Source organism: Bos mutus, chromosome 9, assembly GCF_027580195.1.
Source record: "Bos mutus isolate GX-2022 chromosome 9, NWIPB_WYAK_1.1, whole genome shotgun sequence".
In the NCBI taxonomy this organism is placed as follows: domain Eukaryota; kingdom Metazoa; phylum Chordata; class Mammalia; order Artiodactyla; family Bovidae; genus Bos; species Bos mutus.
In genome coordinates, this window is record NC_091625.1 from 25,598,792 (window position 1) to 25,612,530 (window position 13,739).

At 42.1% G+C, this 13,739-nt stretch overlaps 1 protein-coding gene, 1 long non-coding RNA gene and 1 other non-coding gene across 6 annotated transcripts in view; 1 reads left to right on the forward strand and 2 right to left on the reverse strand.

Moving 5' to 3' along the window:
- The window catches only part of NCOA7 (nuclear receptor coactivator 7), a 164,314-nt gene extending 160,743 nt beyond the window's left edge, over positions 1–3,571 (reverse strand). For 3 of the 4 annotated variants that reach the window (XM_070376293.1, XM_070376292.1, XM_070376289.1), the window contains exon 1: positions 2,480–3,049. The gene's annotated coding sequence lies outside the window, so the exon portion shown is untranslated. Of the gene's footprint in view, positions 1–2,479; positions 3,050–3,197 lie in introns of those variants that run through there. The other variant, XM_070376291.1, reaches the window with a different exon arrangement.
- A 6,153-nt stretch (positions 3,572–9,724) lies between these two features.
- Positions 9,725–13,249, reverse strand: LOC138989201 (uncharacterized). Its single transcript, XR_011465454.1, has 3 exons — positions 13,113–13,249; positions 10,706–10,803; positions 9,725–10,184 (listed from the first exon to the last, which is right to left on the reverse strand). It is a non-coding gene; the product is annotated as an uncharacterized lncRNA (long non-coding RNA).
- Positions 13,250–13,376: 127 nt separating this feature from the next.
- Positions 13,377–13,448, forward strand: TRNAE-CUC (transfer RNA glutamic acid (anticodon CUC)). The gene has a single exon. It is a non-coding gene; the product is annotated as a tRNA-Glu (tRNA).
- Positions 13,449–13,739: the final 291 nt, after the last annotated feature.

The window sequence follows — 13,739 nt, forward strand, 5'->3', positions numbered from 1 at the left end:
CTATCTGCAACAAAGAGAGTTTAATGTAACTGCAGGGGAGGGTTCTTTTAAGAAGTTTAGAATGAGCAAAGAAGAATGATATAAATTAACTGCTCAATATCCTTGACTACAAATTTAACATGCATAAAATGTAGCTATCTTTATGTCATGAGAGAATTTTTGCTCTGTTCAAATAAATCATAACGTATTTTTCATAAGCTCTCTCCTACTGTTGGTTCGCCCAGTCTCGCCACCTTTTACATAAAAGTGTTATTTCCTCACCATCTAACAAGAGCCCAAGTAGGCTGGAGGAGCAATGTAATAACTTTTGTGGAAATAAGTTTTGGGGGTAATATGTAATAAGGATGGTGAAGAGTATTAAAATGATAAAAAAGGAAAGGAAGAAAAAGGAAAGATAATAAGTGACTGGATCATTCCCAGATAATTTTGTTAAACAAAGTGAAAAAAGGTTAATACTGACTCATAAAACTTACATAATGGAAAAACAAAAACAAAACTGGAAATACCATAGTGCAAAAATAAAGCAAATGAAATGTAATGCAGTTATCCTTGATGATTTCAAGATAACATAAAATTAAAAAGGAGAAAGGAAACAAACCTTCCAAACCCTCGATTTCACAACCACTTTGGTTCTCAAACTTGAAAACTGATATGTTTATATACTGAGGGAAACCCATACTGTTGAAAATGTGTATCTATATCATGTATTTTGAATCATTTAGGAATCACAGACTCTTCTAAATGTTTTATTTTCACCTTTACCTGTAATAAATACATTATAATTAGGTCAACCACAACAACTCAACCCTAAAATAAGTTAATATGTCACTTATTAACCAAATCACTGTTATTCCTGGAGTAACCTGAAATTTACTTTACACAAGTTGCACTTTTTAATTGTGTTTTAGAGTTTAATTAAAATAGGTCTGATTACCCATTAGAAAAAATGTGCAAGCTTAAAAATGAAATTAACTTATATTAGCATTTGGGGAGAATTACCTTATTTAACAACACATTAAAGAAGGAAAACATATGGTCCTAAAAATGTCAAAGTAAAAGTAAATGTTGCTCAGTCATGTCCGACTCTTTGCGACCCCATGGACCGTAGCCTACCAGGTTCCTCCATCCATGGGATTTTCCAGGCAAGAATACTGGAGTGGGTTGCCATTTCCTTCTCCAGGAGATCTTCCCAACCCAGGGATCGAACCCAGGTCTCCCACGTTGCAGGCAGACGCTTTACTATCTGAGCCACCGGGGAAGTCCCAGTGTCAAAATTCAACTTAAATGTTGAGATAACTGATTTTGACTATTTATGCAAAGAAGTAATTTTAAAAATACAGTTAAGCTTCAACCACCATAGGGTAAACAAATATGTTTTAAACCTAAACTGTCTTTAGATGAAGCCTGAAGCACAGCTCATTTCAACAAATAACCCATGAGCACCTATTATGCATCAGACCAGGGGATTAGGACACTGAACAAGAGGAAGTCTCTGTCCTCCTGGAGCTCTCAACCTTAATACGTTAATAAAATCGGAGCGTACAATGATCCACTTTCCCAGACTCTAAACTTTACTGCTTAATACGAAATTTAAAAATGATAGCCTGTGAAGAGATAATCTTGCCAAAAGGTTATCGTTCGTTCTGATGTACGAAATTTACACTTGGCAGAGAAGAAACAATTTATAGCTAGTTTCTCAAAAGTACAAACCTTATTAACATCCAGCTGGAAGCTAGGCTGCGCCCAAGGCTGCCTCTGCTGGCCGACTCCTAGCATCTTTCCAGCAGATTCTAAACTCCCTACACCTGTATCAAACTTGCCATGCTCCCGAACACATCTCTTCATGAAAGCTGAAGGCTCGCTCCCAGGTAGGCAGCACGAGAATTCCCCAGCCTCATCTAGCTCCTGAATATCTGATTTCTAAAGGGGCCTTCTCCAACTGGCCCTAAATGACTGACTATAAGAATCTGAGACGTCAATTTCACGTATCAATCAGCTAGCTCCGAAATACATCAAAATCCTGAGTGACTTCTACCTGCCGCTAGAATAACTCTTTGCGTGGCTGCACACTGGGAGAAAACAGGAAGGCATCTGTTCATCAGGCCGAAAAAATACGGTGACATTTATTCACCTGAGTTGCTGAAAATTCGGCGATGCTCCCTCTCTCCATCCCCCACTAACCCTCACACCAATCCATCCTCCCCACCCCTGCAAGCAGCGCGGGCCCCTCCGGGCCCAGGGGCTGGACGGGGAAGGGTCACGCTCTCCTTCGCCACCGCTCGGCCTCCCGAGCTCAAGAGGAGGCTGTCAGGTTAACGGGGGGGTGCTGCGCCCAGCGCCATTAGAACACCTCCGAGCGCCGCACCGAGCTCCGGCGGGAGGCAAGTTTCGCGGGTCCCGGCCCCGGCCCCCCGCCCCTCCGCAGCGGCAGCATCAGCCGCGGGTGGCGGCAAGGGCTGGTCCCCGCCTCGCCACCTACCTACTACAGGGCGGGGGCGCCGGCTCCTCGGGTCCCGGAGAAGGGCGTCGGGAGCTCGCATTTCTGGGAGCGGTGGCCTCTGCCGCTGGGCGCGGGGGAGCGCATCCTCCGGGGTGGGTGGGAGGAGGGGTCGGGGGAGGACCGCGCGGTGACGCGGAGCTGGGGCAGGAGGGAGGAGCGCCCAGGCGCGCGCCCCGCGGGACCAGCGTCCCGTGCTAGTGGACGCGGTGGCTAGTGCCACCGGGACTCCTCAGGCCTCTCCCCTTCGCGCGGCGCCTAGCCAACGCTGCGGGTACGCCCGCGAGTCAGGACATCGGCCGCGACAGGCTGCCGGGCCCGGCCGGAGGCGGGGAGCTGCGGGTGGAACGACGCGGTGCAGACGCCCGCCTCTAGCTCCGCCCGGTCCGCGCCACGCTCGGCGCCCCTCCGCCGCGGCGGGGGCCGGGGAGCTCGGCGGTTTGGCTCGGTCGCTTGGGCTGCAGCTGCTGCATCCTCCCCGCCCCGGCGATCTCCGGGCTGGGAGGCTGGGGGCACCCGCGACTGCTGGCAGCCTCGGCGGCCCGGGCGCAGCCCCTGCCCTGGCCCGGCGGCTCCGCCCCGGAGAGCTGCGCGCGCGGCCTCTGCAGGCCGCGGCCCTTTGTGACGCCTCCCGGGAGCGAGCTCGTGGCGCTTCCCGCGGCTGGCCGGCCGGCGGCGGAACCTAAGAAGGTCTTCTTACCTCACCCCGGGCGGGTAATCCCCTACTGCTGGCCACTACACTCAGTGTGAATACGGCTTTGAGAGCAGAGCTCGAGTTCGTGTCTCTCGAGCATAAAAACCTTGAGGTTCCTTGTAGCTCGGGGACCGCTGGTCACAGTAAATTCATCCTTCTGTCCTTTCCGGCGTTGTGTTTCGCAGTGGGGCCCCCATGTCCTCCCCCCTCCCGCTCCCATCCTCCGCACAGCATCCGGGGTGCTGCCAAATTGCTGTCATTGCAGCAGTGGGGACCGAGCAATTGAGCCCTCCAGGCTGACTCTTGGCAAAGACCCGAGGGGGCCTGGGTTGGGAAGCTTGGCATCAGCTGCGGGCCAGTGCCTGTGAGCTTCCCATCCCCATTGGGGAGCTGTTCCTTCTAAGGTCCCATGACCAGCACTGCAAGATGACTAGGAGGATTTGGCCGTGAAATTGACCCTTACGTAAGGAAAAGACTTAATGGTGGAGCCTGCAGCTGGTGCGATAACACTGGTGTGTCAGAGGCCAAACACACAGGCCCAAGAGATAGCAGCCTCCGCTGGCTTGTTGCTGCTTATGCTGTAACAGCCTCTCATGAAAGACAAGCGAAGCATTTCACAGAGATGGCTTTGGAATTTCAGTTGCAACTGGTCACGTTATACTGTCTTGCAAAATATGGAATAATTACCCAATTCTGCACTGAGCATGTATAAAACTGGACCTCGGGTTTACATCTTTTTGCTTTGAATGTGAGGAATTGGAAATTTTCCTCTTTTTTTTTTTTTTCTTTAGGCATTATGTTATTTGTAAATGACTTCCAAGGGAAAATAAGGCTCCTGCAATTTAAAGAGCTGATTTCATTGAATCAGAAGAGGTTTGGGACCTCCAGAGAAACTGAGAGGCTCTCACACTTCTTTGATGTTTTTGAAATCTAAGATTAATGTAAAAACTGGCAAAGACACATTCCATAGCAGTACAAGCTGTGGTAAAATCGTGATAAAACTTTTAAGATGAATTCTTCTGAGTACGTAGACATCCAGTGGGGTAGGACCTGTGTTGTGTATGGGTCAGGAAACACAGGCCACAAGCCTCGGTTACATCCAGAGACTGATTTGATCGAGAGCCCCATTTTATTTTCAAAAGTACCTATTATTATTCATGATATTTTGCCCCATATTCAGAACAACTTGACTAACATATGTATATATGTGATGAATAAGTGAAAGAATGAAGTCACCCAGTGAGGTTTGGCAGTTGCTTACTCTTAACAACATTTGTTAAGAGGTCTGCTTTAGATTGTAGTTTGTGCAGGAAATGTCCCTTGAGTTGCAATTCTGGACTGTTTCCAACCTTCCACCAAGAATCCCCTTTTGTTTTTCTCTCTATGGACCCCAGATTTTGTCAAGAAAAAAACAGCGATCTTTTTTTATTAGACAAACATATTTTAAAAGTACTAACCATCAATTATAAAATGTTTCTCTGCCTCTCAAAAACATTGCTTCTAATTTAAGGATCCTCTTTACTATCTTCATGAACTGCTCTAGAACTACAGGCTACCTCACATGCTTATTATAACATTTTATTACAGTGAAAGTTTCGGTAGAATAAAGACTTCTGCCCTTCAGTTTAAAGAGGGAGAAAATTCCCCCTTAACTATTGTTTTTTCATTTACTCGACGTTTACTGATTTGCCTAAGCCTTGTCTTTACAGAGAAATCCAAAGAAATAAACCATTTCCTTATGCTCTAGATCTGTGCTGTCTCATACAGTTCCCACTAGCCACATGTGCCTATTTAAATTTAAACTAAATTTAAAATGTAGTTTTTCATTCCACTAGCCACATTTCAAGTGCTAAAGAGCTACGCATGGCTAGAGACGACTCATTGGACAGCAGAGAATAGAAATTTCCATTATTTCAAGAAATCCTTTTGGACAGCACTGCTCTAAATAGAAAGTGAAATTTTAATTGAAATAAAAGATATAGTATATAAACTTATTTGGGAAATCTTAGTACAGTACAAATCAAACCTCAGTAGAATGTGTACTTCTTAACAGGGTAATCTCTAAGATTTCAGGCTCTGACTTCAGACTTCAGCTCCATCACATGCTTACCTTGGGTAAATAATTTAACTTCTGTTGCTGTTATCTGTAAAAGGCAAATGATAACAGTAACAAATATCGGGATTGATATAGGGCTTCCCTGGTGGCTCAGATGGTAAAGAATCCACCTGCAATGTGGGAGACTTGGGTTTGATCTCTGGGTTGGGAAGATCTGCTGGAAGAGGGCGTGGCAACCCACTCCAGTGTTCTTGCCTGGAGAATCCCTCTGGGCAGATGAGCCTGGCGGGCTACAGTCTATGGAGTCACAAAGAGTTGGAAACGACTGAGCTTCTAAGCACAGCACAACACACACAGGGATTAAGGGCTTCCCAGGTGGCTCAGTGGTAAAGAATCCACCTGTCAATGCAGGAGAAGCAGGTTCAGTCCCTGGGTCAGAAAAACACCCTGAAGAAGGAAATGGCAACCCACTCCAGTATTCTTGCCTGGCAAATCCCATGGACAAAAGAACCTGACAGGCTACAGTCCACTGAGTCACAAGTTTAGTTCAGTCACTCAGTCTTGCGACCCCGTGGATGGCAGCACGCCAGGCGTCCCTGTCCATCTCTCAGAACCTACTCAAACTCATGTCCATTGTGTCAGTGAGACCATCCAACCATCCTCTGTCACCCCTTCTCCTCCCGCCTTCAATCCTTCCCAGCATCAGGGTCTTTCCCAATGAGTCAGTTCTTCGAATCAGGTGGCCAAAGTATTGGAGTTTCAGCTTCAGCATCAATCCTTCCAATGAATATTCAGGACTGATTTCCTTTAAGATTGACTGGTTGGATCTCCTTGCAATCCAGAGTCAGACACAAATTAGCAACTAAACAACAGCAAAAACAATAGGAATTACATGAGATAATCCATGAATGATGTTTAGACTAAATTCTGGAACACGACTTCCAAGAAAGGTACTTTTACAGCAATATACGTTATTATAAGAGTTTTTGTTTTTTTTTTAAATTATACCCTTAGCACTCCTCACTGTACTTGGGTAATAGAAAGTGCTTGGTAGACACTGAGTTGATGAGAAATTATAAGGCAACACTGATTTTATGTCTTTGAGGGCCTCGATTAAATATGAAAACAGACTTTTCCATCTCTATTGCAGGTTAGAGGCCATTCTAGAACAATTTAGGTAGAACTGTCATGTCGCTTTTCCTGGGGTAAAGAACCCTGTATGATGAGACTTTGGAGCAAATAGAAGCAGAGATTTTTTTTCAGCTCTTAAAGGAAGAAAAGAGAGTCGCTTGCCCACCTCTTTTTTGCCCCTCAGGGTAGGAATGGGATAATGGGACCCCTATCCCGGAGTTCAGGCATCAGGTGTTCTCCCAAGGGACTTTCCAGAGGAGTGAGTAGGAATTCCACAGCTAAGGGAACATCACCAAATAATAGCAACCATTACTGCAAATGTGTTCTGTATTTTTCTTACATAGCTATCCAAGAATAGTTTTGTAATGAAGTATGACCAGTGCATCTGCTTCTAACCACAATACTAGTAACCTCTCATGAAACGGGAATTCCAGAAACAGAGGCAAATACTGCTGCAGCACTTTGTCAAAATGAAAACCCCCCTGGTAAGGAATGAGCTCACAACCACAGAAAGACCTGAAACTTCTATGGGAGTATTCTCTGGAAAAGAAGAGATTTTTTTACTGGGTAGTAAATTTAATCTACCAGCACTAAGACAGTTCATTCTCTAGTGGTTAAACCAATCCTGCTTTTTCTAGCACAAAGAGAAAAACATATCTGCTTTCACACATCTGCCTTAGGCTGGTTGAGACACAGGAGTTCCGTAGGAGGGAAATACTACCTCTGGGAGGTCTGTTGGAAAGTTAACTTGGACCTAAAGATGCAGATTAGAGTTCACTGTTTAACAGTGTTGAAGGCAGTGGCTCTTTTTCACAACTGGGGTCATTGGTCCAGAATATTATAGATAACTATCTTGAGTTTAGAGGAGAATGCAAACAGCTTCTTTTGTGGGTCCACCTAGGTTCAGGGCTTTTCTCAGCTTGTTATAAAGAGGAGGTAGAAATCGTGTCTAAAGAGGAGGGGGAAATTTTCTTGTCATTTTAAAAGAGGAAGAGCCTGCCAGAGCACACTGAGAAAGAAATACTGACATATATAGCAATGAATTGCTGTCTGGGTGCCTGTTAGCGAGCAGAACTTATGGCTGATTATTTAGAATAAGCCCAAATATAAGAATTCATTATATTTTTCAATTTAATTTCTGAAAAACTAGTTTAAATAACATAGTGCTAAGATAATTATTTAAGATATAATTTAAAATTCTGAAATGAAGCCCTAAATTCAAAGTGATGTTAAGTGGTGACTGTTGTTTGGACTTATTTGAGTCAAATTTACAGTGCGGTAAGCTAAAAAGGGGACTTCCCCGGTGGCTCAGATGCTAAAGAATCTTCCTGCAATGCAGGAGACCCGGGTTCCATCCCTGCGTTGGGAAGATACCCTGGAGAATGGAATGGCCACCCACCCCAGTATTCTTGCCTGGAGAATTCCATGGACAGAGAGGAGCCTGGCAGGCTATAGTCCATGGGGTCATAAAGAGTCAGCCACGACTAAGCAACTAACACTTTCACTTTTTTCAAGCTGAAAAGGGAGTTTTTCAAAGGAAATAATTAGAGATTCATAAAAAGTTGCAAAAAATGTACAGGGAAGGCCCGGGTTTTCCCCTATTTATCCCCCAAAGATAACATCTTGTGTAACTACAGTACTCTATGAAAACCAGAAAATGGCGCTGATTTAATCTTTAGAGCTCATTGCCTCTGTGTGTTTATGTATGTGTGTGTGATTTCTATACATTTTATCATCAGTACAGATCCTTCTACACACAGTAAGATATAGGACCAGTCTATCATTCCCACAAAGGTGCCACACCTGCCCTTTACCATCACCTCCATCTTCCTCCCCACCGCATCTAATTCCTGTAAATCACTAATCTGTCCCCATCTATATACTTTCAAAAAAAATTCTATATAAATGGAATCTATAGTATATAACCTTTTGTATTGTCTTTTTTTTTTCCCCATTCAGCATAATTCCCTTGAGATTTATCCAAGTTGATATAGGTATCAATAGTTTTTTTTAAATAAATATTTCACTGTGTGGGTGTACCACAGTTTAACCATTCATCCACTGAAGGATGTTTCAGTTGCTTCCAGTTTTAGGTTATTATGAATAAAGCTGCTATAAACACTTGTGTGCAGATTTTATGTGAACATAAGGTTTCACTTTTCTGGTATAAGTGCCTAAGGGTACAACTGACTGGGTCATTATATTATGTGCATACTTAGTTTTATAAGAAACTGCCAAGATATTTTCCAAAGTGGTTGTACCATTTTACATTCCTATCAGCAAAATATGTTGATAAATGGTACATTGATGATCTATTAAATGAACTTATTAAATTGAAGTACAGCCAAATGCTTCTTTTATCAATATTACCCACTACTCTACTAACTGTAATTGCTTGTTTACTTGAACCCTGACAGACTAAACTTCAAGATCAGGCATCCTATGCCTAACATAGTGACTAACATATATTAGATCGTCAGTAAATATTTGTTCAGCAAATCAACAAATTAATGAACAGAAAAAGAATAGCTGAATCAGTTTGAAATCAAAGTGAAAAACTGAGTTATCCATAAATTATAACTAGAACTGAATTTGAGCAGGATACCATGATTTTTTTTCCAATATATAACATTTTCCAGCTAGAAATTGGCACTCTATAAGGTAAGTCATTTGTGGGTCAATTAATCAATAAAAAATAAATGCCAAATTATGTCAGGCCAAGGTTATTTGCTGTAGTACTTTAACAGCAATAAATTGAAAATAATCTACATGGCCAATGATATAAAACTGCTTTGATAAAATATCTATACAATGGAATACAATTCAGTTAATAAAATAATCAAAAAACTATGTAAAGAATGGACACCTTTCAAAAGAAATTAATAAAAAGGTTACAGAAAAGTATGTGGAGGATGCCCATTCTTATGTAACAATTTAAACAAGGAAATTTAAAAAGATATAAGCATTAAAGGTGTTAATATTCCAAATCATTTACAAAGTATTGGGTGTGCCTGGACTACCTTATGTCAGAAAGCAAATAAATGCTAAGAAATTTACAGGAACATGTTGAAAGAATAGAGGAGAAAGCTTAAAGGGACTCATTGTGGCCATATTTAGGACAGTTTAATTATTAAGTGAATAATGACAGCAGTAGATTATAACACATTGACTAAAAACACAAAAATAAAAAAAGAATGTGAGTCCAAACTGTTATTGTATAAATAACGGAGGAGAGAAAGCAAAGTTCTTTCCATGAGAATGATAAAATAACACCGCTTTGCAGTCACCACAGTAGTAACTGATTCATGCAAGGATCATCAGTGGATGCTAAAGCCATTGGGTGAGATTTTGCAGGGGAAGAGAAAATTCATACATTTTCAAAGTATTACTCCCATGGGTGATGTTTGCTTTTTTTTTTTAATTTGTTCATTACAAGTGTAAAGGGTAACTTTACAATGGAGAAATATAGCACATACCTTCACCAAATGATCCAGCTTACTACTGTGTTTGTTTCCTACTGGTGCTGTGAAAAAAATCACCACAAACTTCCTGGCTTACAACATCACAAATTTATTATCTTACAGTTCTGGAGTCCGGAATTCTGACATGGGTCTCACTAGGCTAAAATCCAGGTGTTTGTTGGCAAAGCTGTTTTCTTTCCGGAAGCTCTGGGGGAGAACCTTTCCCTTGCCTTCTTCAGCTTCTAGAGGCCCCTTGCATTCCTTAGCTCATGGGCCTCTTCCTCCACTTTCAAAGCCAGAAAAGGCTGGTTGAGTCTTCTTGGGATCACATCCCTGGATGTCCTTCTGGATTTAAAAGGACCCCTGGTCATGATTCTGGGCCCACCCAGGTAAAATCCAGGATAATCTCCTCTCTCCCTCTCTCCCAAATTCCTTAATTTAATCACACCTGCAAAATTCCTACTGTTACATGAAGTAATATCCATGTGTTCTGGAGCTTAGGACAGGGACATCTCTGTGGGGTTCATTATCCTGCCTACCACAATTACCATTAGAGATAACACATCAGCATTATTTGAATTATGATGTAACGTACTGAGAATAACACATCACTTAAGGTAGTTGTCTGACAAAAGAAATACTTGTCTAAACTGAAGGACTTTCTGAAGCAATTGTCCTCCACTATTCACTGCTGTCGATGGCACCCCACTCCAGTACTCTTGCCTGGAAAATCCCATGGACAGAGGAGCCTGGTAGGCTGCAGTCCATAGGGTTGCTAAGAGTCAAACATGACTGAGTGACTTCACTTTCACTTTTCACTTTCATGCTTTGGAGAAGGAAATGGCGACCCACTCCAGTGTTCTTACCTGGAGAATCCCAGGGACGGGGGACCCTGGTGGGCTGCTGTCTATGGGGTCGCACAGAGTCGGACACGACTGAAGTGACTTAGCAGCAGCATTCAGTGCTGTAAAAAAAAAAAAAATTGGAAAATTGTTTCAGATTAAAGGAAGAAGACTACAGAAACAAGACAAATACAATGTATAATCCTTGAGTGGACCCTGGATAAAAACAAAAAAATATAAAAGGTGTCAGACAATTGGAAAATTTCACTATGAATTGTATAATAAATAATATTGTATAAAATTCAAATTCCCCAAGTGTGATAAGTGTACAGCTTGTTCTTAGGTGTAGTATTTCAAAGTAAAGTATCATGGTGTCTGCAACTACCCTCAAATGGTTCAGAAAAAAGACCAACAGAAAGTAAACATGGCAAAATATTGCTGCTGCTGCTGCTGCTAAGTTGCTTCAGTCTGTCCGGCTCTGTGCGACCCCATAGACAGCAGCCCACCAGGCTCCCCTGTCCCTGGGATTCTCCAGGCAAGAACACTGGAGTGGGTTGCCATTTCCTTCTCCAATGCATGAAAGGGAAAAGGGAAAGTGAAGTCACTCAGTCATGTCTGACTCTTAGCAACCCCATGGACTGCAGCCTACCAGGCTCCTCTGTCCATGGGATTTTCCAGGCAAGAGTACTGGAATGGGGTGCCATTGCTTTCTTGGGCAAAATATTGACAACTGTTGAATCTAGATTAGTACTATAAATTAGAATATAATGCAAGCTATAAATATAATTTTAAATATTTCATCAGCTACATTAAAAACAAAAAATAAAGATAAATTAATATTAATAATTTAAGTTTTAATAATATTTTAATTCATATATTCAATTAGCATTTAAAATGTACTCAACTATTAATGAGTGTTTACATTTTTTTCCATACAAAGGCTTAAAAATCCAGTATTCATTCAACAACTATAGAACACCTCAACTCTTACTAGTCACATTTCAGTGCACAAGTCACACAGTGGATGCGCGTACCACTAAATTAGCACAAGATGGATGAAGGGGTATATGTGTGTTTATTGTTCTATACTTGCAGTTTTCTGTAGGTTTGGAATGTTTCAAGATAAAAAGTTTGAGGAGAAAGAAATAGATATTTCTAGGAAATAGAAAATAAAAACAATTTAAAATAGCACAGACAATTTCCAGGAGGATACAGAAGAAACTGTTAACAATGGTCAGCTCTGGACAGAAAACGTGGAGTGATTACAAGATGAAAGAGGGATGATGTTTCTTGTACTCTTTCTACCGCTTTGTACAAGATTGTCACCAAACCTATTACAACTTAAAATTATTCTAAAAGTAATATCTGCTTTATCTTTTTATCCAAAACCAGATACTTAACATTGTAAGTTCTGAAAATCCCCAATTAAGACTAAGGGCTCCACCTACAGCGCCCGATTTCCGAAAAATTCCTTGATACAGGAAAGGAGTGTGGGTCCCATCTAAAATATAGTGATTACGTTTAGAAATTTCTTCTGGTGATGCTTCCATCTTTATTTATTAAGTCATTTTAATCTTCCTGTTTGCGTATTATTAAATAATTTTTGACAAATTTTATCAAGAATGTAAACTCCATTTCTGAATTGCTGAAAACAAGAACAAATTCTGAAGTCTACGGTGATGGGCGAAGGCTGTAATTCACAGCGGCGCCGGATGTTGCGAGCAAGTTCATTACAAATTTATATCTGTTTTACTTAAGCCTCCTTCCATCTTGCAGCGGAGCGGGGTCTCTTGGGTTACATCAGTCCAACTGAACGGTTGGCACTTTCAAAGCTGAGTTACATGCGATTGCCTTCTGCTCCTATTTCATGAGGGATTCTGAACTGAGGCTGCGCTGGAAGGTTTCTTGATTCCTTTGGTACTTGCATCATTCCCTGGCCTTTTCTCGACATAACAAGAAGTGAAGTAACTGCCCAGATAATAACAGTTTGAAAAATAGGAGGCAATGGGAGCACAGTGCAAAACGGTTTACTTGGACCCGAGTGTACAGGCCCGGGTTCTTCACTAAGCAAGACATCCGCAGCCGTCCTAGCTTCGTTAATCTGACCCCCCAATAAATAAAACAGTCGCGTCCTAAAAGGCCACGAAGCCCTTCATCGTCCACGTTTACCCCGCATGTGCTCTGTGCCAAGGTCGTGTGCAGGGTCGCACCGAGCTCTATACCGGGAAACGCTCTCCGCCCGCGGCAATCAAACGTTCCATTTCGTAAAAAATGTAGTGGGATTTTAACAACTGCGTGAGAAGGAAAGACAGAAAGACATATACCTAAAGAGATTAGATTTAGAAGGAGGAGCTAAATGACTTCGAAAATAATAAAGCAAATACAAGGTTCTGGACAGTTCTTTTAACATTGTCCAGGTATAGATATTTACACGTCATGTAATTGGAATACAATCCCAGGACGTCTTTTGCAGCGTGGCAGTCCGAAGAGGATTCGATTTGGAGTCTCCGGCCTTGGGAGCCGTCGCGGAGCTAGCCTAAGAGCGCTGAGAGTTTGCTGTAGTTTCAGAATCTGAAATCCGAAACAAGAAAGAAGTAGGCAGGGTTTAAAGTCAACAATCTTTCCCGCCATTGGTCCGGTTTACGTAGAGACTTTTAAAGAACCAAATGCGCCAGGAGTGAAAGCTAAGTCAAGTTCCCTGGTGGTCTAGTGGTTAGGATTCGGCGCTCTCACCGCCGCGGCCCGGGTTCGATTCCCGGTCAGGGAAATATGTGTTTTTAGTCGCGTTACTGAATTTTTTTTTTTTTCTCCCCGTTATTGCTGTTTCGAGTTACTGATTTCTCTCCTACTATAGTTGTTACCGATTTTTTTTTCCACTATAAAAATTCAATCCGTTTCTTTTTTAATATTACTAAACCTAAGACTTAAAATACACCATACCTTTTAACAGATAATTGCAATCAAACAACAAAGTGATCTCTGATTTTAAAATACTCTAAAGACAACTTAAGCCACTTATAAAATTGCATTTTCCAGCTTTGGAAGATAATTTGGATGT